Source organism: Caretta caretta, chromosome 7 (assembly GCF_965140235.1).
Source record: "Caretta caretta isolate rCarCar2 chromosome 7, rCarCar1.hap1, whole genome shotgun sequence".
Classification (NCBI taxonomy): Eukaryota; Metazoa; Chordata; order Testudines; family Cheloniidae; genus Caretta; species Caretta caretta.
The window spans coordinates 54,728,344-54,750,455 of record NC_134212.1 but is presented as its reverse complement, the minus strand read 5'-3'; the positions used below and the strand labels follow the sequence as shown (position 1 = coordinate 54,750,455).

The window sequence follows — 22,112 nt, the reverse complement described above, 5'->3', positions numbered from 1 at the left end:
GTCCAGAGGAGAACAACAGAAATGATGAAAGGTCTAGAAACCATGACCTATGAAGGAAGATTGGAAAAAACTGGGTTTGTTTAGTCTGGAGGAGAGGAGACATGATAACAGTTTTCAAATACATAAAAGGTTGTTACAAGTCAGAGGGAGAAAAAACGTTCTCCTTAGCCTCTGAGGATAGGACAAAAAGCAATGGGTTTAAATTGCAGCAAGGGCAATTTAGGCTGGACATTAGGAAAAACTTCCTAACTATCAGGGTAGTTAAGCACTGGAACAAATTGCCTGGGGAGGTTGTGGAATCTCCATCATTGGAGGTTTTTAAGAGCAGGTTAGACAAACACCTATCAGGAATGGTCTAATTATTACTTAGTCCTGCCTTGAGTACAGGTGCCTGGACTAGATGACCTCTTGAGGTCCCTTCCAGTCTTGTGCTTCTATGATTCTGTAATAAACATAATAAATAATAATAAAATAATCAGAGCCTTCTTTCTGCCCCGTTCCCAAGAACAGGAGCATTTTTCCTCTGTCACCTCAGAACCTCCTGACTTTTAGATGGATGGTTGGGGTTTGTCTCCTCCTACTCTAACATTCCCTCTGTTTTCTGACTGCTGCTATTCTGCCTTTCTTTGTGCCTCCATTTCTGTACTCCTGGAGTGAATAGCTCCAGTGGCTCTGTTACTGTGAAGAGCTTTCCCAAGGGGCAGCAAAATGAAACTGACCTGACTCTCCTCAGTTTCACTTTTGCCCACAAGTTCTTAATAGCAGCAGTGATAGCGGACTACATTAGTTCTGTGTCCACTGCCGCAGCTTGGAAAAGCCCTGAGCAGAACAGGCCACTGGAGCGGTCCTTTCTGCAGACTTAGGAAGACATTGTCTGCATTGGTTTACATTTGGTTTACATCTGGCAAGTTGTCTTCATAACCTTAAGGTCTAGAAATTTCATTTATTTTAACTTAGTGTTTGCCAAAGCCTCCTACCTGCCCCCGTCAAGTAGATTTTTTTTAAACCCTATATATGTACGATAATACTGGCAGGTGGGAATGTGAAGACCTATTACTGCTTTCTCCATTTGCTCATTCCCTTATCTCAGGTGTCATTGACTGGAATTTCTTCACCTTTTGTCTCTTGTATGGAGTAAACTCAATTACAGCGATATAATTAAATCAACATTGGGGAGGATAATTGGGATTTCGATAGCCATATCTCTATGCAGAGCCTACAAGCTGTGATTCAAAACACGAGTTTAGATCAGAGCTTCTCACAACAAAATCTTTGGTGGCCTCGCAGTGCGGCCACCAACTCTTGCTGGCGGCTAAAATGCTTTAACTTTAGGAAAAACAAATAAATATGCACATATATATGTCCAAATCATTGTCATTTATTTAAGTAGGCTTTTTTTTTTCAGACTCAATAATAAAAATAACATACAGTTGTCTATTTTTTACTGGACCTATACAGAAACACAAATAAGGTGCTTTACATGTTTTGCTTTTTTTGGTTGATTTTCTTTTTTTAAGACTTGCTACCTAGTAAATCTGCTACTGTGAAAAGTGACATTTGGTAATATCACTTTTCACAGCAGACTTACTCAGCCCCTGCAAGGTGGGGGACAAATTAAGCCCTAGATGGGGGGGTGGGTAGGGAGGCAGAGAGGGCCAGTGATGACGGGGGGGTGAGGTCGGGGCTGGAGCCTGAAGCCCTGCGGCCGGGGGATGGAGCCTGCTGCCACACGGCCAGAGCCTGCCGCCCACCACCCCAGGGCTGAAGCTCGAAGCCCTAGCTCCACCGCCCCCAGGAAAGAGGGGAACTCACACTAGTTGCCTGCTCCTACAATGTTTGTGGCTCCAGAAGGGGGCAGGGATCTGCCTCATTTCCCCCCTGCCCCCCAGTCACCACCCAGAAGGCTATGGCCACAAGAAAAGCCCCTGGTGGCTGCATTTGAGAAACGCTGGTTTAGGTTATTTTTTTAGTGTGTTGAGAGGCCTGTGTATAAGAGCAATTTCTAGCTGAGACAAGATGTGTTTGTCCACTAGCTCAGCACAGCAGGGACTCGATTCAGTTCACCTGCTAGAGCGGCTGCCCTGCAAACCAAGTGGTTTCTAGTTCGAAGCTCCAATGTACTGAGTTACTGAGATACAGTTCTCACAGGATGGGGAAGTTTCAACTAATTGGTTAAGCTATGTGAGTGCTTACTGCAAAAAGACAAACACACCAGTGAACCAGGCTGATTTGCTCAGCAGTTAAAGGTTTGTATTTGCATTTGTGCATCAACTCCACTCCAGTCATTCTAATGCAGAGGTGGGCAAACTACGGCCCGTGGGCCACATCCGGCCCTCTGGACCATCCTGCCCGACTCTTGAGCGCCAGGCCAGGGGGGCTAGCCCCTGGTCCCTCCCCCGCTGTCCCCCTTCCTCCACAGCTATGCTGTCATGCTGGCCAGGTGGCACGGCTGCCAGTCCTGCTGCTCTGAGCAGCATGGTAAGAGGGCGGGGAGTGGGAGGGTTGGATAAGGGGAAGAGGGTCCCGGGGAGCAGTCAGGGGACAGGGAGCAGGGAGTGGTTGGATAGGGCGGAGGTTCCTGGGAGGGGCAGTCAGGGAGCAGGGGGGGTTGGATAGACGTGGGAGTCCCGGGGAGCCTGTCAGGGGGCAGGGATGTGGATAGAGGTCGGGGCAGTCAGGGAGCAGGGGGTGCTGGATAGGGGGTGTGGTCCTGGGGGGGCGGTTAGGGATGGGGGGTCCTGGGAGGGGGCAGAGAGGGAGCAGGGGAGGTTCTGAGGGGGGCAGTCAGGGGGCGGGAAGTGGGAGGGGGCAGGAGCTAGGCTGTTTGGGGAGGCACAGCCTTCCCTACCTGGCCCTCCATACAGTTTCACAACCCCAATGTGGCCCTCGGGCCAAAAAGTTTTCCCACCCCTGTTCTAATGCATCCATCACCCAGGTTCCCCACCTCGCTCACTTCATGATTTCACTCCCCTTGGTCAGTGTCAAGGACACACTCCCTGTGCCCAAATCTCAGTGCCCAAATCTGGGGCACTCAGTATGTGTGTGTAATCTCTCGCTTTCTGTGGAAGTTAGGGGGTTTGGCTCTTTGCCTGTAGTTCATTTTACATTATGCAGAGCTGTATGCCTTCTGCCTATGTAACTCTCAGCCTGCTCTAGCCTGGATTTGGAATACAATATCAAAATGAGGCACTATAAAACAAAACATAGCAGAGGAAGCGTGATGAGATGTGGGATTAATCCGTTTAAAGTAAATACTGTTCCCTCTAACCTCAGTTTCCTGAGTCAGTGTTTGATGTCAATTTACCGTGAAGACTGAGAACAGCAGGCTAGGATGGGTTGGAATCAGATTTGGGTGCAACATGAGGGACACCCATCATAATTGGATGCAGCGGAGGAGTATACGCCTCAAGGCCAGCTGTTGGCTATTTCAGCTTTGTCACTGTGAAATCCTATCCTTTAGTCTCATTCCAAAGAAGTGGCATTTGACACCCTCCTTTAGAAATATGGTTATCTCTGGCTCACTGTATACTGTTTTCCCTCAGTGGTGGTATTGACTTTCTATTCTGTTTTTGGAGGAATGGGGAAGACGGGCTGTTTGGGAGGGGATGCTCAAATTAACTCAATTTTACATCCATCTCAAACAATGTCTGCCATTATTTGATGGCAGAGAGGGATTATAGTGTGGATAAGGAGGAGCAGAACAGAGCTCCTGGAAAAATCTGCCATATTTCACTGTTGTTCAGGGTTTTTGCTCTATAAATCTCTTCACATTTTGCTGACATGTTGGGGTCTAGTCAAGCCTACAAGGAAGCCTGTCTAATGGCAATAGCCCATCAGCACAGTATTCCTTTAGATTTAAGTCCAGATTTGGCTCTCAGATACATTCATACAACTCGCATGGACTGCAGTGAGGGTTGTGCATATGTGGATCTGAGAGCAGACTTTTGCCCTGTAAGCACAATAAGGGTAATGTGATCTAGAGGACTGAGCCTCCTGAAGTCTAATCCCAGGTTGGGATTTGCTGTGAAACTGTGGGCAAGTCATTTAATTTTCTGTTTCTCCAGCTGTAGAATGACAATATTTACTCGCCTTCGTAAAATGCTTTGAGATCCTTGGATAAGCACAGAGTATTATCTTCCAAAAGAAGGTCAGGCCAAGCAGCATAGATTGCCAAGAACCCACTGCTTCCCCCAGTGGTATTATCCCAGTGTAGCACACTGGCTTGTTCAAATGACACTGTTTCCTGGCAGTTGATCTCAAGAGAGTATGGGCCCAGTTACATCTTCTGTTTAAAGGAGTTCTCTCTTAGCTCAAGGGGAAGTGGGGGTGGTTTTGGAGCTAAAGGACAAGGTTTCTTGTCCCATCTCCACAGTTATAAGCACTTTAGCTAGTAATTGTGTTTGTTGTTCAAAGCTCATGGATTTGTTGCCCTAGGATGCATGATGCAAACATTGTTGGATACCATTAACAGTAGGTCTTATCAGCTGCAAGCAGCAGCACCTGCCTTTAATTCAAAATCCATGCGCCTGGAGCAATTGGTGTATTTTAAATATGTTTAAATGAATAATAAACTTTGACTTGTGACAAGTAGAATGAATAAGTAGAATTATCTGTCTGATGGATGTAAGTGGTATCTGGAATCAGCTGAAGAATATAGTCTCGTATAATCAAAGTGAAATACTGTAGATGTTTTTGGAAAGCTTGGTTACTAGCTCAAAGAAGCTCAGGGCTAAGATCCAGGCCAGTAAGTACTAAGTATTGTAGTGCTTTGTGTTGTGCGTACATTGACTGCCATGCTTAACTAAGTATATTACTTTTGTGGGCTGTTTTTGAGTCTAGAGAGCCAGATCCTAATAAAATCCTTGAGAATAAATCCCTGAGCACCATTTTCAAATTATCTTTTGCTGGGGGTCTTTTTGGGAGTGCCTGGGGATGCAGGGTAGTGAACAGGAGCCTGGTTCCTTGCACATGATTAAAGTGTCAGAAGAGAGGATCTCAAGGGCTGCAAAGAGGATGTGGGAGAACAAGATCCTGTTCTTTTTGGACTTCTGACCTAGCACATAGGCAGGCTGCAAAATGTGTAGTCTGGCCAAGCTCAAAATAAAGTATTTGGGTCAGACTTTTCCTCCAGGGATGTTCAGTGCTCAGAATGTTTGTTAGAGAAGATTGAGAGAAGGCAAATAATCCTGTACTGCGCTCTGCTGCAGACTTCACCTATGCTTGAATAACAGCTTTCTTCTTGGGACAGACTCATTCTATTTGATGTCTCTCTTCTTTGTATAGAGCCATATCTCTCCACTATGAACTATAGAAAGAAAAGGAGTACTTGTGGCACCATAGAGACTAACAAATGTATTTGAGCATAAGCTTTCGTGAGCTACAGCTCACTTCATGAGATACATGCAGTGGAAAATACAGTGGGGAGATTTTATATACACAGAACATGAAACAATGGATGTTACCATACACACTGTGATGAGAGTGATCAGGTAAGGTGAGCTACTACCAGCAGGAGAGAAAAAAAAACCTTTTATAGTGATAATCAAGGTGGGCCATTTCCAGCAGTTGACAAGAACGTCTGAGGAACGGTGGGGGGGGGGGGGGGGGGAGGAAATAAACATGGGGAAATAGTTTTACTTTGTGTAATGACACATCCACTCCCAGTCTTTACTGAAGCCTAAGTTAATGGTGTCCAGTTTGCAAATTAGTTCCAATTCAGCAGTCTCTCGTTGGAGTCTGTTTTTGAAGTTTTTTTGTTGAAGAATTGCCACTTTTAGGTCTGTAATCGAGTGACGAGAGAGATTGAAGTGTTCTCCGACTGATTTTTGAATGTTATAATTCCTGACATCTGATTTGTGTCCATTTATTCTTTTACATAGAGACTGTCCAGTTTGGCCAATGTACATGGCAGGGGGGGCATTGCTGGCACATGATGGCATATATCACGTTGGTAGATGTACAGGTGAATGAGCCTCTGATAGTGTGGCCGATGTGATTAGGCCCTATGATGGTGTCCCCTGAATAGATACGTGGACACAGTTGGCAACGGGCTTTGTTGCAAGGATAGGTTCCTGGGTTAGTGTTTTTTTGTGTGGTGTGTGGTTGCTGGTGAATATTTGTTTCAGGTTGGGGGGCTGTCAGTAAGCAAGGACTGGCCTGTCTCCCAAGATCTGAGAGAGTGATGGGTCATCCTTCAGAATAGGTTTTAGATCCTTGATGATGCGCTGGAGCGGTTTTAGTTGGGACTGAAGGTGATGGCTAGTGGTGTTCTGTTATTTTCTTTGTTGGGTCTGTCTTGTAGTAGGTAACTTCTGGGTATTCTTCTGGCTCTGTCAATCTGTTTCTTCTCTTCAGCAGATGGGTATTGTAGTTGTAAGAACACTTGATAGAGATCTTGTAGGTGTTTGTCTCTGTCTGAGGGGTTGGAGCAAATGCGGTTGTATCGTAGAGCTTGGCTGTAGACAATGGATCGTGTGGTGCGGTCTGGATGAAAGCTGGAGGCATGTAGTTAGGCATAGCGGTCAGTAGGTTTCCAGTATAGGATGGTGTTTATGTGACCATCACTTATTAGCACTGTAGTGTCCAGGAAGTGGATCTCTTGTGTGGACTGGTCCAGGCTGCGGTTGATGGTGGGATGGAAATTGTTGAAATCATGGTGGAATTCCTCAAGGGCTTCTTTTCAATGGGTCCAGATGATGAAGATGTCTTCAATGTAGCGCAAGTAGAGTAGGGGCATTAGGGGACGAGAGCTGAGGAAGCGTTGTTCTAAGTCAGCCATAAAAATGTTGGCATACTGTGGGGCCATGCGAGTACCCATAGCAGTGCCGCTGATTTGAAGGTATGCATTGTCCCCAAATGTGCAATAGTTATGGGTGAGGACAAAGTCACAAAGTTCAGCCACCAGGTTTGCCGAGACATTATCGGAGATACTGTATTCTGACAGCTTGTAGTCCATCTTTATATGGAATGTTGGTGTAGAGGGCTTCTACATCCATAGTGGCTAGGGTGGTGTTTTCAGGAAGATCACCGATGGATTGTAGTTTCCTCAGGAAGTCAGTGGTGTCTCGAAGATAGCTAGGAGTGCTGGTAGCGTAGGGCCTGAGGAGGGAGTCTACATAGCCAGACAATCCTGCTGTCAGAGTGCCAATGCCTGAGATGATGGGGCGCCCAGGATTTCCAGGTTTATGGATCTTGGGTAGCAGATAGAATACCCCTGGTCTGGGTTCTAGGGGTGTGTCTGTGCGGATTTGTTCTTGTGCTTTTTCAGGGAGTTTCTTGAGCAGATGGTGTAGTTTCTTTTGGTAACCCTCAGTGGGATCAGAGGGTAATGGCTTGTAGAAAGTGGTGTTGGAGAGCTGCCTAGCAGCCTCTTGTTCATATTCTGACATATTCATGATGATGACAGCACCTCCTTTGTCAGCCTTTTTGATTATGATGTCAGAGTTCTTTCTGAGGCTGTGGATGGCGTTGTGTTCTGCACGGCTGAGGTTATGGGGCAAGTGATGCTGCTTTTCCACAATTTCAGCCCATGCACGTCGGCGGAAGCACTCTATGTAGAAGTCCAGTCTGCTGTTTCGACCTTCAGGAGGAGTCCACCCAGAATCCTTCTTTTTGTAGTCTTGGTAAGAAGCTCTCTGTGGGTTAGTATGCTGTTCAGAGGTTTGTTGGACATGCCTGCTGGTAATAGCTCACCTTACCTGATCACTCTCGTCACAGTGTGTATGGTAACACCCATTGTTTCATGTCCTCTGTGTACATAAAATCTCCCCACTGTATTTTCCACTGCATGTATCCGATGAAGTGAGCTGTAGCTCATGAAAGCTTATGCTCAAATAAATTTGTTAGTCTCTAAGGTGCCACAAGTACTCCTTTTCTTTTTGCGGATACAGACTAATACGGCTGCTACTCTGAAACCTATGAACTGCAGAGTGCTTCTTTATTCTCCACTTCTGGGCTCAGCAGGCCTACAGTTTACATGTGCTGTACAGTGGGTTGCCCAGGGGTATTTTGTGGAAAAGACAGCTATGTTGTTAAAACCGAGATTTCTCCCCTCCAGAATAGTTAAGGATTTTTTTTTTACTGTCTGAAATTGTGATTTTGAAAGGTTTTTGTTGTTGAGTGAAGAGGAGATTGTTCCTGAAGAAGTGTGCGTGAAGGCTGGGCTTATCACGGTGTGCTCTAGACAGGGAGCAATACAGGACTGACTGTTTAGGTCTACTATTGTTGAGCCCCTGCCTCCTCAGCAGATGATAGAGAGGAAAATGAGCCTATCAGTAGTAAACAGTTTGTTTTCCTCTTACCTTGCAGGTTTTCTTTCCTGTGTGTGGCCTTGCCATGTCACTGATACCCATGTAATGATGGGGTTTGCAGTGGCAACATTATAAAACACTACAGTCACAGTTACAGGGCAAGCTGTGCTTTAGACTCCTTTTGAATATAGCTTCTGGAGTACAGCTTCACCCCTCTCAGGTGCCACATGGTCTATACAATTCTTAGACTGAATTTCTGTGCTGGGCAGCCCCCCTCTCCACCTCCCGTTTACCAAATATAGTAACATGACAGGCCCACCTGTGTTTGGCACCTGTTAGCCCTTTTCCTCTGGTTCCAGTGGTGGATGGAAGTAACTCAAAACCAGCTTCTTCAAACAGAATATTATTTATTTACCCAAAGGTGAATGTAGCAAGCAGAAAAAAGGGATAAAACAACAAAAGGCCTGTATGCCTGAGTCAGGCCTAAACTTCATCCTTTCCTTGCCAGTTTTGGGTGAGTTCTACTCACCCCAGATGCCCTGCTCCTGGGGGAGACAGACCCTGCAGCATTCTCTCTTTTTCTCTCTCTCTCTGTCAGAGGCTCATTTCCAGCTGCTGCCCACTCACCTGCCTTCCTCTCTAGTCCAGTGTCTTTACTGGTTTAGTGCCCCTTTTTCCAGGCCAGAGCCTAGGATCAGAATGAACCTTGCCAACCTGGCTTGAGCCAGGTAGGTGGGCATTCCCAATTAGTAGCTCTCCCATTGTTCCCTTAAGGTACCTCATAGCTGTAATTGTTTTGATTCCTGTTTGTTTCCCTGTAACAGCCTCCTTTCATTTAATTCCTTGCGGTCAGGCTGGACAATAGCAAATTGGTAAACAGACATGCCTATGGTAATCATAGAAATAATCCGAATATCTCCCTTATTTTCTATGGCTACAATTTTAAAATCAGAGTTGAATCTGAAAATGCAGGTTCCTTTATAACCGCTGATGTTCACAGATGATTTCCTAAGGGGTTGATCTCCCTCTCCTCAAATGGAGACGGGTACCACAGGATGTGTCTGTTCTGGAAAACATCACTGCTTCACTGTACTTGGTATCGGTATGTTAAACTAAGCTGTTCTTCCTCTTGACAGGTGCACAGTGCCCTTTGCTCAGTCTGTTTTTGGTGCAGTGTAGCCTGGCTCTTCCTCTGACTCTGCACACAGCTGCTCAGCAAGGTAAGAGAAAAATGGATGTAACTGTGATCATTTTGGATTGGGTGGTGTGGGGCAAGGGATAGGATGAGAGCAGTCCTGTTCCTGGGATCTTTGGTTTGGCATGTTGCTGACCACTATGGAAAATGGCCATTTTCTCATTCTAGGAGATGGTGATGAATTCACCTTTCTCTCATTGGGTCATAGTACACTCTGCTCTCCCTTTTCTGTTGCCGTTTGTGAGGTGCCTTAGAGTACAAATAATGTTTTGCAGTTCTTTAGAATGTCTCAACATTAAAAAGCACCCTGGGACAGGGAGTGTCCTTTTGTTCTGTGTTTGTATGGTGTGTAGCACAATGGAGTCCTGGTGTAAGATTGAGATCCTAGATGCCACCATAATACACATCATATCATCTCTGTGAAATAGATAAATGTTTACACAATTTTACATCTGGGTAAACTGAGGAATGGCAAGCAAGTTAATGATAGCATTTTAGACTAGAACCAAGACTCACTGGATAATGCATCCTTCTTGCAAAACATAAAGAAACTATAACATCCTGGAGTGTGATGCAGGTGTCAATAAGTAATCTTTTCTGTCCTGTCCAATATGCACTTGAAAGTCAGAATGCTTTGTGCAGGGTTGTTCGAGGGGACATCGAAAGGCTGCAGTTGGCCTCTCCAGAGTGCACCTATAACTGTGTTTTTAGTGCCAGTTAGCTGTAAATTCAAAAGCAAATCTGGTCCTTATGTAATGATTCACATCCATCCACAGTTGGATAGGAACAATTGCCAACATATTAAGAGAGCTAACACATGCTCCATTGTATGAACTGCACCTGTGTTCCAGCTCTTCCCAGGTGTAGGTGAATCCCGTTCTTTGAAGGCAGAGTACGGTATGTATACAAATATATAATGTTGAACAGAAGCTGGGGAGGAAATGAAGCCAGTTGTGCTCTGCATGCAGAGGGAATGACTGGCTGGCTGGTGTAAAGGCACAGATTAACCCAGGCACAGCACCAAGCACTCAAGAGAGGTTTTTTGGTAGGAGAGGGTTATGCCTCACTGCTAGACTGTTGGAGTCTCTTCCCTTGTTTTTTCTCACTCACCCTCCAAATCTCCTCAATTTCCTTTCTTTCTCCTTCTCTTCTGCTCTCCTCCTCCCTCCTCTGTTGTCTACCCATTATTCAGAAGGTAGCACATAGTGGCTGTTAGGAATATATTGTAGTAGAAGAGGTGGTCTGAGGATTATGAAAGAGTTAATGGGTGGAACAGCAGATTGAGGGGTAATTTTAGGTTGTCTTCCGGGAACAGTAGAGATAAGAGATTATGACTGATATCTCCCCAGCACTCTCTCAGCTGCTTATCAGCATGAAGTTCAGGGCTGTGTGTTTGTGACCTGAAAAGGATGTTCCAGCACAAGGTTTCCAGCCCTGTGGGTCTGCTCCTCTCATGTCGCCTTGTACTGTAGTAATTACTGCAATGACTGAGAAGGGGGTATATTAGAAGGGGAGATGCAGAGTCACACATCTTGGTCTGGTTTGTGTGCAGCCCTTTTTGTGTTTAATGTCCATACCTGTTTCCAAGTTAGGGCTAGTCAATGCTGGAAAATGAAGCCATGTTATAACACGTGCTAGCACACACCACATTAAACACTCTGTGGAGAGGTTAGCCATGACCAGCTCACATGATTTTAAAAGATGACAGTCCTTGTGTACACTAAGTGCTAAGTTGTGCATTACAACCAATATCATTTCCCAGTGTGACAAGCCCTTAGATCTCCCTGCTAGCTTGGAGACTTGCTTAATGAGCTCCCTGGCACGCAGTAGTGACATTAACTGGCCTTGGTGGTGGCTGCTGGCCAAATCTCCCTGTGCTACCATTTTATTGCTTTTCATGCTGGCTAACCATTATTTCAGGAGTTGGTCAGTCTGTGCCTTTACCCAGAGTGTCTCTTAGCACCACAGGTAACAGTATGGGAGAGCTATAGTCTCAGCATCTCTCAGCGGGATGGTGGTTCCTAATCACTGGTACTTAAAATTCTGAGCCCTGGTGTTCTGCCTCAACACACTTCACTCACTTATGCCTTCTGTAAAGTACACTGGCTCTTGGGCTGATTCTGACACCAGTGTTGTGCAGAAGAGGAGGGATGTTATTGCTGGGTACAGGAGAAGGGAGAGCAAGGCCATGGTCAGATGGTACAGTCAATTCCATAGTTGGGTAATGGGTATAGTGGCCAGAAAAGGTTGAATCCTAGCATGAGGTAATGGTGTAAGGAAGGTGTACTGGTTGTGAGGGTAGCTTGGAGGGCTTCCAGCCCCATCCTTCCCGCAGCAGTGCTGTAGTAGTAGGGAGTATAATTCCCTTCTTACTTCTCCCTCTTTTCTGTGTTGCTCTGTCCCCTTCGCTCCCTTTCCATACTCTGCCCTCATTATTGTATCTGAAACATTGTAAAATATTGTATCTGCTGGCACTTAACATTAAAAAGGTTGCAGAGCAGTTTTTAAACTAAGAGACGGGGGAAAGCTGATTGCTGCAGAGGAGCATATGGATCGGACAGAGACTTCTCTTAGAGGAGAGTCTATTGATAGAGAGTCTCTAGGTTTTAGTCAGGAGGAGAGGATGGAAGAGGGTCAAGTATGGGCCAGATCAGATAAGAAACATTCACATAAAGAATCTGACACATCAAAAAAGGGCAGACAAATAAACAGTGACAAGTTTTTAAAGTGCTTGTACACATGCTAGAAGTCTAAATAATAAGATGGGAGAACTAGAGTGCCTCATGTTAAAGAAGGATATTGATATAATAGGCATCACAGAAGCCTGGTGGAGTGAGGACAATCAATGGGACACAATCATTCCGGGGTACAAAATATATCAGAAGGACAGAACAGGTCATGGGGGGGTGGAGTGGCACTACATGTGAAAGAAAATGTAGAATCAAATGAAATAAAAATCTTAAATGAATCCACATTTTCCATAGAATCTCTAAGGATAGTAATTCCATGCTCCAATAAGAATATAACAGTAAGGATCTATTATTGACCACCTGACCAGGACAGTGAAATGCTAAGGGAGATTAGAGAGGCTATCAAAATAAAGAACTCAATAATAGTGGGGGATTTCAATTATCCCCATATTGACTGGGTACATGTCACCTCAGGACGAAATGCAGAGACAAAATTTCTCGATACTTTAAATGACTGCTTCTTGGAGCAGCTGGTACAGGAACCCACAGGGGACAGGCAACTCTCGATCTAGTCCTGAGTGGAGCGCAGGATCTGGTCCAAGAGGTAACTATAACAGGACCGCTTGGAAATAGTGACCATAATATAAAAACATTTAACATTTCTGTGGTGGAAAGAACACCTCAACAGACCAACACAAGTGGCATTTAATTTCAGAAAGGGGAACTATGCAAAAATGAGGAGGTTAGTTAAACAGAAATTAAAAGGTACAGTGACTAGAGTGAAATCCCTGCAAGCTGCATGGACGCTTTTCAAAGACACAGTAATAGAGGCTCAACTTAAATGTATACCCCAAATTAAAAAACACAGTAAAAGAACTAAAGAAGAGCCACCATGGCTTAACAACCATGTAACGAAGAGAGGGAAGAGCATCTTCGCAAGCAGGCTGGCTAACCTAGTGAGGAGGGCTTTAAACTATGTTCACCAGGGAAAGGGGACCAAAGCAATGAGCTAAGTGGGGACGTGGGATACCGGGAGGAAGCACGAACAGGAGAGCGCGAGAGGGGAGGGCTCCTGCCTCATACTATGAAAGCAGGACAAACAGCAAGTTATCTCAAGTGCCTGTACACAAATGCAAGAAGCCTGGGAAACAAGCAGGGATAACTGGCAGTCCTGGCACAGTCAAGGAATTATGATGTGATTGGAATAACAGAGACTTGGTGGGATAACTCACATGAGTGGAGTACTGTCATGGATGGATATAAGCTGTTCAGGAAGGACAGGCAGGGGAGAAAAGGTGGGGGAGTTGCATTGTATGTAAGAGAGCAGTATGACTGCTCAGAGCTCCGGTATGAAACTGCAGAAAAACCTGAGAGTCTCTGGATTAAGTTTAGAAGTGTGAGCAACAAGGGTGATGTCGTGGTGGGAGTCTGCTATAGACCACCAACCAGGGGGATGAGGTGGACGAGGCTTTCTTCCGGCAACTAATGGAAGTTACTAGATTGCAGGCCCTGGTTCTCATGGGAGACTTCAGTCACCCTGATATCTGCTGGGAGGGCAATACAGCGGTGCACAGACAATCCAGGAAGTTTTTGGAAAGTGTAGGGGACAATTTCCTGGTGCAAGTGCTGGAGGAACCAACTAGGGGCAGAGCTCTTCTTGACCTGCTGCTCACAAACTGGGAAGAATTAGTAGGGGAAGCAAAAGTGGATGGGAACCTGGGAGGCAGCGACCATGAGATGGTTGAGGTCAAGATCCTGACACAAGGAAGAAAGGAGAGCAGCAGAATACAGACCCTGTACTTCAGAAAAGCAGACTTTGACAACCTCAGTGAACTGATGGGCAGGATCCCCTGGGAGAATACCATGGGGGGGAAAGAAGTCCAGGAGAGCTGGTTGTATTTTAAAGAATCCTTATTGAGGTTACAGGGACAAACCATCCCGAAGTGTAGAAAGAATAGTAAATATGGCAGGCGACCAGCTTGGCTTAACAGTGAAATCCTTGCTGATCTTAAACACAAAAAAGAAGCTTAGAAGAAGTGGAAGATTGGACAAATGACCAGGGATGAGTATAAAAATATTGCTCGGGCATGCAGGAGTGAAATCAGGAAGACCAAATCACAGCTGGAGTTGCAGCTAGCAAGAGATGTTAAGAGTAACAAGAAGGGTTTCTTCAGGTATGTTAGCAACAAGAAGAAAGTCAAGGAAAGTGTGGGCCCCTTACTGAATGAGGGAGGCAACCTAGTGACAGAGGATGTGGAAAAAGCTAATGTACTCAATGCTTTTTTTGCCTCTGTCTTGACAAACAAGGTCAGCTCCCAGACTACTGCACTGAGCAGCACAGCATGAGGAGGAGGTGATCAGCCCTCTGTGGAGAAAGAAGTGGTTCGGGACCATTTAGAAAAGCTGGACGAGCACAAGTCCATGGGGCTGGATGCGCTGCATCCGAGAGTGCTAAAGGAGTTGGTGGATGTGATTGCAGAGCCATTGGCCATTATCTTTGAAAACTCATGGCGATGGGGGGAGGTCCCGGACTACTGGAAAAAGGTTAATGTAGTGCCCATCTTTAAAAAAGGGAAGAAGGAGGATCCGGGGAACTACAGGCCAGTCAGCCTCACCTCAGTCCCTGGAAAAATCATGGAGCAGGTCCTCAAGGAATCAATTCTGAAGCACTTAGAGGAGAGGAAAGTGATCAGGAACAGCAGCATGGATTCACCAAGGGCAAGTCATGCCTGACTAATCTAATTGCCTTCTATGACGAGATAACTGGCTCTGTGGATGAGGGGAAAGCAGTGGACATGTTGTTCCTTGACTTTAGCAAAGCTTTTGACATGGTCTCCTACAGTATTCTTGCCAGCAAGTTAAAAAAGTATGGGTTGGATGAATGGACTATAAGGTGGATAGAAAGCTGGCTAGATTGTCAGGCTCAATGGGTAGTGATCAATGGCTCCATGTCTAGTTGGCAGCCGGTATCAAGTGGAGTGCCCCAGGGGTCGGTCCTGGGGCCGGTTTTGTTCAATATCTTCATAAATGATCTGGAGGATGGTGTGGATTGCACCCTCGGCAAGTTTGCAGATGATACTAAACTGGGGAGCAGAGGTAGATACGCTGGAGGGTAGGGATAGGATACAGAGGGACCTAGGCAAATTAGAGGACTTGGCCAAAAGAAATCTGATGAGGTTCAACAAGGACAAGTGCAGGACTCTGCACTTAGGACGGAAGAATCCAATGCACTGCTACAGACTAGGGACCGAATGGCTAGGCAGCAGTTGTGCAGAAAAGGACGTAGGGGTTACAGTGGACAAGAAGCTGGATATGTGTCAACAGTGTGCCGTTGTTGCCAGGAAGGCCAATGGCATTTTGGGATGTATAAGTAGGGGCATTGCCAGCAGATAGAGGGATGTGATTGTTACCCTCTATTTGACATTGGTGAGGCCTCATCTGGAGTACTGTGTCCACTTTTGGGCCCCACGCTACAAGAAGGATGTGGAAAAATTGGAAAGAGTCCAGCGGAGGGCAACAAAATGATTAGGGGGCTGGAACACATGAGTTATGAGGAGAGGCTGAGGGAGCTGGGATTGTTTAGCCTGCAGAAGAGAAGAATGAGGGGGGATTTGATAGCTGCTTTCAACTACCTGAAAGGGGGTTCCAAAGAGGATGGCTCTAGACTGTTCTCAGTGGTAGCGGATGACAGAACAAGGAGTAATGGTCTCAAGTTGCAGTGGGGGAGGTTTAGGTTGGATATTAGGAAAAAGTAACATACTGATGTCAGTACAGAGGTAAATAGAAAGGAGCATCAGCACTGACAAATTAAATGTAAAAATGTAATAAGGAAAGCCAAAAGGAGTTTGAAGAACAGCTAGCCAAAAGCTCAAAAGGTAATAACAATATGTTTTTTAAGTACATCAGATGCAGGAAGCCTGCTAAACAACCAGTAGGACCCCTGGACGATGGAGATACAAAAAGAGCACTTAAAGATAATAAAGTCATCGCGGAGAAACTAAATGAATTCTTTCTTCAGTCTTCATGGCTGAGGATGTCACGGAGATTCCCAAACCTGAGCCATCTTTTGTAGGTGACAAATCTGAGGACTTGTCACAGATTAAAGTGTCACTAGAGGAGGTTTTGAAATTAATTGAGAAACTTAACAGTAACAAGTCACCGGGACCAGATGGCATTCACCCAAGAGTTCTGAAAGAACTCAAATGTGAAATTGTGGAACTATTAACTATGGTTTGTAACCTGTCCCTTAAATCAGTTACTGTACCCAATGACTGGAAGATAGCTAATGGAACTCCAATATTTAAGAAGGGCTGTAGAGGTGATCCTGGCAATTACAGACCGGTAAGTCTAACATCAGTACCAGGCAAATTAGTTGAAACAATAGTAAAGAATAAAATTGTCAGACACATAGAAGAACATAAATTGTTGTGCAAAAGTCAACATGGTTTCTCTAAAGGGAGATCATGTTTTACTAATCTATTAGAGTTCTTTGAGGGGGTCAACAAACATGTGGACAAAGGGGATCCAGTGGACATAGTGTACTTAGTTTTCCAGAAAGCCTTTGACAAGGTCTCTCACCGAAAGCTCTTACGTAAATTAAGTTGTCATGCGATAAGAGGGAAGATCCTTTCATGGATTGAGAACTGTTTAAAAAACAGGTAACAAAGGGTAGGAATAAAAGGTAAATTTTCAGAATGGAGAGGAGTAACTAGTGGTGTTCCCCAAGGGTCAGTCCTAAGACCAATCCTATTCAACTTATTCATAAATGATCTGGAGAAAGGGGTAAACAGTGAGGTGGTAAAGTTTGCAGATGATACTAAAATGCTCAAGATAGTTAAGACCAGGGGTCTCAAATACGCATGCGACCCACGGAGTTATTTGCTGCGGTCTGCCAAGCTCCCCGTGGCCCCTCTCTGCCCCTCGAGTTATTTCCTGCAGCCACCAAGCTCCCCTCACCCCCCCCCACCACAGTGTGCTGTGTCCCCACTCCTCTGCCTACCTCTAGGCTCCTCCCACCGTCAAACAGCTGTTTGGCGGCGCTTAGGGCTTTCCAGGAGGGAGGGGGGAGGAGCGGGGAGCTGCACCTCAGGGGGGGAGGCGGAGAAGAGGCGGGGCAGGGGTGGGGATTTGGGTAAGGGTTTGGAATTGGGGCAGGGAAGGGGTGGGAGGAGGTGGGGCAGGGGCGGGGCCTCATGGAAGGGGTGGAGTGGGAGCAGGAGTGGGAGGGTGTCAATGATGCGGTCCTCGGGCCAATGTACTAGTCCTCATGTGGCCCTCCTGGTGATTTTAGTTTGAGATCCCTGGTTAAGACCAAAGCAGACTGTGAAGAACTTCAAAAAGATCTCACAAAACAGAGTGATTGGGCGACAAAATGGCAAATGAAATTTAATGTGGATAAATGTAAAGTAATGCACATTGGAAAAAATAACCCCAACTATACATACAATATGATGGGGGCTAATTTAGCTACAACTAATCAGGAGAGAGATCTTGGAGTCATCGTGGATAGTTCTCTGAAGACGTCCACGCAGTGTGCAGCAGCAGTCAAAAACGCAAACGGGATGTTAGGAATCATTAAAAAGGGGATAGAGAAAAAGACAGAGAATATCTTATTGCCCTTATATAAATCCATGGTACGCCCACATCTTGAATACTGCGTACAGATGTGGTCCCCTCATCTCAAAAAAGATAAGCTGGCGTTCGAAAAGGTTCAGAAAAGGGCATCACCCCTAAAATGATTAGGGGTTTGGAACGGGTCCCATATGAGGAGAGATTAAAGAGGCTAGAACTTTTCAGCTTGGAAAAGAGGAGACTAAGAGGGGATATGATAGAGGTCTATAAAATCATGAGTGGTGTGGAGAAAGTGAATAAGGAAAAGTTATTTACTTGTTCCCATAATATAAGAACTAGGGGCCACCAAATGAAATGAATGGGCAGCAGGTTTAAAACAAATAAAAGGAAGTAGTTCTTCACTCAGCGCACAGTCGACCTGTGGAACTCCTTGCCTGAGGAGGTTGTGTAGGCTAGGACTATAACAGGGTTTAAAAGAGAACTGGATAAATTCATGGAGGTTAAGTCCATTAATGGCTATTAGCCAGGATGGGTAAGGAATGGTGTCCCTAGCCTCTGTTTGTCAAAGGGTGAAGGTGGATGGCAGGAGAGAGATCACTTGATCATTACCTGTTCTGTTCACTCCCTCTGGGGCACCTGGCATTGGCCACTGTCGGCAGACAGGACACTGGGCTGGATGGACCTTTGGGTCTGACCCAGTGTGGCCGTTCTTATATTCTTAAACTGTAAAGTAACAACATAAATACTCATCCAAATCTCAATAACTTTAATAGAGGAAAAGTGGGATGGGAAGAGGCCTTGTTCGTGCATTTTTGTTACCAGATGTGATTTGACGGCTAAGAATAAAGAGGAACTTTGCGTACAGCAACTTCCCGTGTGCCAGGAATAAGAGAGAGAAAATTGTCAGTTGAAAACAGCAGGAGCTGCATTAGCAAATATAAATGAAACAGATGGCTGAGATGCTGCAGCTGTTGCTTAGAATCTCCTGGAAGATCTTTAGCTTGGAGCTGCAGGAGACTCTTTTTAAAGAGGTAATGAAAACAAAAATACAAACTTTAAGTTCAGGATCACCAAAAAAAATAAAGGCATCCACTTGAATGAGATGAAATTCACCAGGCACTAATTCTTTTTTCACATGGCAAATCTCAGAGCTATGGAGTTTAGTTCTGGGTCAGAAATCGCAAGTACATGTTGTAGATCAGAGGTGGGCCAACTACGGCCCGCTGGCCACATCCAGCCCGCGGGACCGTCCTGCTTGGCCCTTGAGCTCCCAGCCCTTCCCCTGCTGTCCCCTCTCCCCTGCAGCCTCAGCTCTCCATGCCACCAGCGCTCTGGGCGGTGGGGCTGTGAGCTTCTGCCAGACAACGCAGTGGTGGGGCTGGCTCGGCTGGGTGGCATGCCTGCCAGACATGCTGCTTTGAGCAGCATGGTAAGGGGGCAGGGAGCAGGGGGGTTGGATAAGGGGCAAGGGGTTCCAGGGGGCAGTCAGGGGACAAGGAGCAGGGAGCGGATGGATGGGGCGGAGGTTCTGGGGGGGTGATCAGGGCATGGGGAACGGGGGGGGATGGATAGGCATGGAAGTCGCGGGGGACCTGTCGGGGGTGTATGGATAGGGGTCAGGGCAGTCAGGGGAGAGGGAGCAGGGGGAGTTGGATGGGGGTGGGGTCCTGGGGGGGCGGTTAGGGGTGGGGGGTCCTGGGAGGACATGGTCAGGGGACAAGGAGCGGGGGGGGGTTGGATGGTTGGGGGGTTGTTAGGGGGGCAGGAAGTGGGAGGGGGTGGATAGGGGGCAGGGGCCAGGCTGTTTGGGGAGGCACAGCCTTCCCTACCCAGCCCTCCATACAGTTTTGCAACCCCAATGTGGCTCTCTGGCCAAAAAGTTTGCCCGCCCCTGTTGTAGATTGTCATACAGTGGACTTGCCTGGTTAGTTAGTAATATTCTTTCTGTTCTTCCATGTGAGACACCCAGTCTCTGGCAAAAGCTGCTAGAGAAGGGGGATATTGTACTTCCCACCGCACCGTTATGATCCTCAGCGTACTGTTTTTAAAGACGTGTGGATGCTTCAGGAAAAGCTTTTGGAAATATTTTATGTAGAAATAATTCTTCTTTTATTACAGTGTTGCACCAGGGATGTTAAAGTTCTGATTGAGGAGGCATTTTCATGTAAAGCACATAAAAACAGACACATCATAAATTTAGTCTTCAGGTGATGTTTCTCAGGGTCGTTTCTATCCCAAAGATGATTTCCTGCCCCTTCCATGTGTGGAAAAAAAGGACAACATTGCTTCTGAGTGTTGTGGTTTCATCACAGTAGGAAAAACTGGAGTTTCAGTGGTGAGGAGTGTTTGGGTTTTTTTGGTTTTTTTTACATTTTACTTTTTGGTAACCAAAAGAGGCTTATTTTCAGATTGGCAGTGCATTTTGTCCTCAGTGAAGACTAACTTTTGTTGTAAAGGCCATAGATGATAGTAAAGACCTGCATGCAGTTTTTGTGTGTATCTGATGATCTGCATGTTAAACTAGATACAGCTTCATTGGAATCCTTCATTGCACATTCAGACAAATGGCTTTGAATGCACAAACACACTCCCAGACAAACTGATCACCTGTTCACAAGAGTTTTGTTTCTTGTGTTTTGTTTTGTTTTTTAATACAAAGATTTGTTAATGCGTTATGGTTGAGCTTTTAAACGCTATTTAAAATTCAGGAAATTCTGAGTTAGGGTTATGTAACAGCCCCCTTGTGCATGTTTTGTTTGTCTTTATTACTTTGTTGTATATTTTTTTCCAAATTATATCGTTTCCTTACCATAAATATATCTAAGTGCATATAAAACAAAAGCATAAAATCTATTCCTGAAATCATCTATACTTACAAAATGTTGGGGCTGCTGAAAGAAGTCCTTTCCCTCGCTTTCTCCCCCCCCCCCCAAAATACCTCTTCCCATTTAATTATTTAATTCACCCTTCTCCCTGCCCTCCCACATATAGTTTGAATAAATAGACACACTGTAATGTGCTCTGAAGGTCAGCGAACCTGGCCTCTATTGGACAAAGTGTGGGGTGGGGAGGAATGAGTTCTGGAGTCAGGCACCACTCATTGAGAAATATTTGCTCCCAGATGGCTAAATCCGGGCACTACCCACTCCAGAGACTTCACTGATCATCACTGTTCAGTAAGAGTTTGAAGGGAAATATAGTCTCAAAGGTAGCCAGAACACAAACCATGAAGGACATTGTAGGTCAAAACCAGCACCTTGAACCTCTTTCCTGCTGGGGTGGCTGGAGACTTATAGCCTTGACCCATCCCACTATCAAGGCTGTGACCAGTGAAACAACAGGTAGAGGTGAGCCTGGCACCACTTCGGCAGGCTGCCTGTCATGTGTGAGCATGCTTTCATGTAAAATGCATTCTCAGTAATAGGGGCATTAGTCACTCTCAGCATGATGTCAAGATCCTTCCCTCGCCTTACTTCAGGGTTATACGTTGGGCACTTGAGTCATAACTTTGAATTTCTTTATCTTTTACCTCCTGCTCCAGAGGTACGGGGAGGGCAAAAAACAGTCTTTCAGGTTTCTCCTCTGGCCAGTCAAGGCTTTTTTATTTTTTTAAGGGACTTAATCAACGTGAGCATATGACCCACACTTACTGGGAATTCCTTGTTCATGGTGAAAGATTGCAATCTCCGATCCCCATCATGAATGGGGTTCAACATGTTACTTGCACCTGTCAGTGTGTGCAGCCCTAGACATCTAAGGGCATCACAGACCTATTGCTCAATCTCTGGTGGCTGAGCGCCACTTGTCCCTCTAAGAAGTTGGACGCCAACCGCTTGGGAGTCGCATAACTAGTTAACGTGCCAGAGTCTCGTTTGTTATTGGAATTAACCAGACAAATGACTCCACTGAGCATCAGCCTATAACTGCCTCTCCTCTGTCTGCACTCCCAGCCAGCTGCTTTCTTACTTAGTGCAGAAGAGCTGGAAGGTGGATGAGAGACACACAATAGCTGTAGAAGAAGTGGATGGCTGGTCTGATAAAGGCCTAGAAAGGGAGCAACAGAAAAATGTTGCTGCTCCAACTCAGAATTGGGGAGGGGAGAGAAGAAGATGCACTCGCTGTTTGGTGTCTGACAAATGGAGAGGGACCTAGAGTGAAGCTCAGAGGGAGGCAATGATATGTGGCTGCAGGGAGGACTAGGAGTTGAACCTCATAACATTTTAGGTCATCTCCATCCCTGGAAAGAAACAGAGCAAGCAATCAGACTGAAGAGAGGCCAAAACGGGGATATGTGCAGGGAGAAGAAAGGAAGACACACATGCAGAAACCCAGGGCAAGGACAGCTGTAGTTCTAAAAGTGTACAGCATCGTGTTTTCCCACTGAGTGAGCTGCAGGCAATCATTAAC

General features: G+C 45.8%; 1 protein-coding gene across 7 annotated transcripts in view; it reads left to right on the top strand.

Moving 5' to 3' along the window:
* Window positions 1-22,112, top strand: part of NDST2 (N-deacetylase and N-sulfotransferase 2) — a 234,919-nt gene that overhangs the window by 86,834 nt on the left and 125,973 nt on the right. For all 7 annotated transcript variants that reach the window (XM_048856859.2, XM_048856861.2, XM_048856864.2 and 4 more), the window contains one exon: window positions 9,386-9,469. The gene's annotated coding sequence lies outside the window, so the exon portion shown is untranslated. The remainder of the gene's footprint in view (window positions 1-9,385; window positions 9,470-22,112) is intronic.